This window comes from Salvelinus sp. IW2-2015, linkage group LG36 (genome assembly GCF_002910315.2).
Source record: "Salvelinus sp. IW2-2015 linkage group LG36, ASM291031v2, whole genome shotgun sequence".
NCBI lineage: Eukaryota > Metazoa > Chordata > Actinopteri > Salmoniformes > Salmonidae > Salvelinus > Salvelinus sp. IW2-2015.
This window is the reverse complement of record NC_036875.1, coordinates 17,987,341-17,992,103: the sequence shown is the minus strand read 5'-3', so window position 1 is coordinate 17,992,103 and position 4,763 is coordinate 17,987,341. Positions and strand designations below refer to the sequence as shown.

General features: G+C 42.6%; 1 protein-coding gene across 1 annotated transcript in view; it reads right to left on the bottom strand.

Annotated features, from left to right (window-relative positions):
* Positions 1-4,763, bottom strand: part of caska (calcium/calmodulin-dependent serine protein kinase a) — a 225,728-nt gene that overhangs the window by 21,572 nt on the left and 199,393 nt on the right.

Genomic DNA, 4,763 nt, shown 5'->3' with positions numbered 1-4,763 from the left:
GAATAATGAAGTAAATTACAAGCATTTCACAAGTGTCAAAGGCTTTTATTGACAATTACATGAAGTTGATGCAAAGAGTCAATATTTGCAGTGTTGACCCTTCTTTTTCAAGACCTCTGCAATCCGCCCTGGCATGCTGTCAATTAACTTCTGGGCCACATCCTGACTGAGCAGCCATTCTTGCATAATCGATGCTTGGAGTTTGTCAGAATTTGTGGGGTTTTGTTTGTCCACCCGCATCTTGAGGATTGACAACCAGTTCTCAATGGGATTAAGGTCTGGGGAGTCTTGATTGACAACCAGTCCTCAGCAGTCCAATCCCTGTACCTTTTGCAGAATATCAGTCTGTCCCTGATGTTTTTCCTGGAGAGAAGTGGCTTCTTTGTTGTCCTTCTTGACACCAGGCCATCCTCCAAAAGTCTTCGCCTCACTGTGCGTGCAGATGCACCACACCTGCCTGCTGCCATTCCTGAGCAAGCTCTGTACTGGTTGCCCCGATCCCGCAGCTGAATCAACTTTAGAGACGGTCCTGGCACTTGCTGGACTTTCTTGGGCGGCCCTGAAGCCTTCTTCACAACAATTGAACCGCTCTCCTTGAAGTTCTTGAAGATCCGATAAATGGTTATTAGGTGCAATCTTACTGCAGCAATATCCTTGCCTGTGAAGCCCTTTTTGTGCAAAGCAATGATGACGGCACGTGTTTCCTTGCATGTAACCATGGTTGACAGAGGAAGATCAATGATTCCAAGCACCACCCTCCTTTGAAGCTTCCAGTTTGTTATTCGAACTCAATCAGCATGACAGAGTGATCTCCAGCCTTGTCCTCGTCAACACTCACACCTGTGTTAACTTCTCTGGGATATATGTGGGACGGTAGCGTCCCACTTGGCCAAAAGCCAGAAAAATGTATCGCGCCAAATTCAAATATATTACTATAAAAATCAATCTTTCATGAAAATCACACATGAAAGACACCAAATTAAAGCTACACATGTTGGTGAATCCAGCCAACATGTCTGATTTCAAAAGATTTATATTCCATAGTAACATCTGACAAAAATATCTAAAGACACTGAAGCAGCAAACTTTGTGAACATTTATATTTGTGTCATTCTCAAAACTTTTGGCCACGACTGTATACAGTGCCTTTGGAAAGTATTCAGACCCCTTGACTTTTTCCACATGTTGTTATGTTACATCCTTATTCTAAAATTGATTAAATATATATATTTTCAGCAATCTAAACACACTACCCCATAATGACAAAGCAAAAACAGGCTTAGACATTTTTGCAAATGTATAAAAAACAACTGAAATACCTTATTTACATAAGTATTCGGACCCTTTACCTCATCATTCTTAAATGGAAGAAGTTTGGAACCACCAATATTCTTCCTAGAGCTGTCCGCCAGGCCAAACTGAGCAATCGGGGCGAAGGGCCTTGGTCAGGGAGGTGACCAAGAACCCAATGGTCACTCTGAAAGAGCTCCAGAGTTCCTCCGTGGAGATGGGAGGATATTCCAGAAGGACAACAATCCCTGCAGCACTCCACTAATCAGGCCTTTATGGTTGAGTGGCCAGACAGAAGCCACTTCTCAGTAAAAGGCACATGACAGCCCACTTGGAGTTTGCCAAAAGGCACCTCAAGATTCTCTGGTMTGATGAAACCAAKATTTAACTCTTTGGCCTGAATGCCAAGCGTCACATCTGGAGGAAACCTGGCACCATCCCTACGGTGAAGCATGGTGGTGGCAGCATCATGCTGTGGGGATGTTTTTTAGCGGCATGGACTGGGAGACTAGTCAGGATCGAGGCAAAGATAAACAAAGCAAAGTACAGAGAGATCCTTCCAACAGGACAATGACCCTAAGCACACAGCCAAGACAACACAAGAGTGGCTTCGGGACAAGTCTCTGAATGTCTTGAGTGGCCCAGCGAGAACCCGGACTTCAACCCGATCGAACATCTCTGGAGAGACCTGAAAATAGCTGTGCAGCAAGCTTGAGAGGCTCTGCAGAGAGGAATTGGAGAAACTCCCCAAATACAGTTGTGCCTAGGTTGTAGCATCATACCCAAGAAGACTCGAGGCTCTAATTGCTGCCAAAGGTGCTTCAACAAAGTACTGAGTAAAGAGTCTGAATACTTATGTAAATGTRWTATTTCAGCTTTTTATTTTTAACAAATTTGCAAAAATGTCTAAAAACTTGTTTTGGCATTGTAGTTATGGGGTACTGTGTGTAGAATGATGAGGGAATAAAACAATTTAATCAATTTTAGAATAAGACTAATGTAATAAAATGTGGAAAAAGTCAAGTGGTCTGAATACTTCCAAATGCACAGTAAGCCCAGATTTCACAAAGTCTGGAGAAGTGTTTGACTTCTCAAGAGCCACATTAGTATGATCCCGCAATCCACAGAGACCGACATAAAGATGACCTGGAACAGCTCCAGTGACACTACTTCCAACTAACCCTTTATGATATGTGGATTTTTTTGTACAGAGCTGATAATGAAAACCCACACTAACTCCCGTCTGTAGGTCTAGAGACCTGGAGGGGATAACTGCTCTCAGCGAGTGTTTGATACGGACCTGGCTTGTTTCCTACCGGTGTATAACGTGTTTGTGAGGTACAGTTGAAGTCGGAAGTTTACATACACTTAGGTTGGAATCATTGAAACYCATTTTTCAACCACTCCACAAATTTGTTGTTAACAAACTATAGTTTTGGCAAGTCGGTTAGGACATCTACTTTGTGCATGACACAAGTCATTTTTCCAACAATTGTTTACAGACAGATTATTTCACTTATAATTCACTGTATTACAATTCCAGTGGGTGAGAAGTTTACATACACTAAGTTGACTGTGCCTTTAAACAGTTTTGGAAAATTCCAGAAAATGTGTCATGGCTTTAGAAGCTTCTGATAGGCTAATTGACATCATTTGAGTCAATTGGAGGTGTACCTGTGGATGTATTTCAAGGCCTGCTTCAATAGATGCCTCTTTGCTTGACATCATGGAAAATAAAAATGAATCTGCCAAGACCTCAGAAAAAAATGTAGACCTCCACAAGTCTGGTTCATCCTTGGGGCAATTTCCAAAACACTGAAGGTACCACGTTCATCTGTACAAACAATAGTACACAAGTATACACCATGGACCATGCAGCTGTCATACCGCTCAGGAAGAGATGCGTTTGTCTCTAGAGATGAACGTACTTTGGTGCGAAAAGTGCAAATCAATCCCAGAACAACAGCAAAGGACCTTGTGAAGATGCTGGAGGAAACAAGTACAAAAGTATCTATATCCACAGTAAAACAAGTCCTATATCGACATAACCTGAAAGGCCGCTCAGCAAAGAAGAAGCCACTGCTCCAAAGCCGCCATAAAAAAGCCAGACTACGGTTTACAGCTGCATATGGAGACAAAGATCGTACTTTTTGGAGAAATGTCCTCTGTTCTGATGAAACAAAAATACCGGTTTCCGGTTTGGAGCGTGCAGTTGCATTCCGCGTCGCTCCCACAGGTAGTTACCATTTTCATTCATTTTCATTACAGTACACAGGTTTGATGTTGTTTGATCTTAACGAGCTACATATCCGTCTTTGATCAAACGATAATTGGAGTTAGTTATTGGGGTTATTTGGGTTCGCTACGCCAGCTATTTTCGTCCGAACGTAACAACGTAGTCACACTGCTAGCTAGCCACGAAATAGCAGCATAGCAGCACTTGGAAAACGATTACATTACAACGGAAACGACTTGATTATGTTAGTGTTAGCTAGGCTACCCAGGTTCTCTATGCTTATCTTTGTATCTAAGATAATTGTGTAGCTTAGATGTTGGTTAGAGTATTATTCGTTAACTAGCCAGCTATTCTCGTAACGTAACGTAGTCACACTGCTAAGCTAGCAGCTAGCCACCGAATAAGCAAAATTAGCAGCTTGGAGAAACGATTAATATACCACAACGGAACGACTTGATTAGTGTCTGTTAGCTGGCTACATAGTTGTCTTTGCTATCTTTGTATCTAAGATAATTGTGTACGCTTATGAGTTGGTTTGGCATAATTATTTCGTTAACGTAGCCAGCTCATTTTCGTCCACGCACCTGCGCTGCCGGTCTCTACTAGTCAACCTGCTAGCTAACACTCTAGTATGGCCAACTTCTACGAATAGCAGCACTGTAGAAACTCACACTACAACTTACCATCAATACACTGATGGTGTAGTAGCTTACATTGATATATCTTTAGTGATTTACATTAGTAAATAAGTTGTCTTGTTGTCCCTGTAGCAAGATAATTTTGTTTGAGAAATATTTCGAGGTTACCTAGCAGCTACACGTCTCAACAAAGTCAACAACGCAGCCACTGGCTAGCCAGCCACTTCACGCGCAGCAGACGGTATATCATTTTAGTCATAAGATTATTATTTTTATTTTTGAACGTAACTTAACTTCTGAACACAGTGTAGTCCCTTGGTTCATTCTATTCCTTTGCATTAGTCGTAGCCTCTTTCTGTAAGCCTGTCACTATGTGTCTGTCCTATCCTCTTTCTCTCCTCTCTGCCAGGACCATACCAACAGCTTTCACACGCGTGGCCGCGCCATTCTAACCTGGTGGTTCCAGCGCGCACGACCACCTGTGAGAGTTTCAGGTCTCCCGTGAGCAGATCTTGGATACGTCCGATCTGCAGCAACAAGGCATGAGTTTCATCTCTCAGCGTATGACGTCCCGCCAGTTCCCTCGGATTCTGGCACTG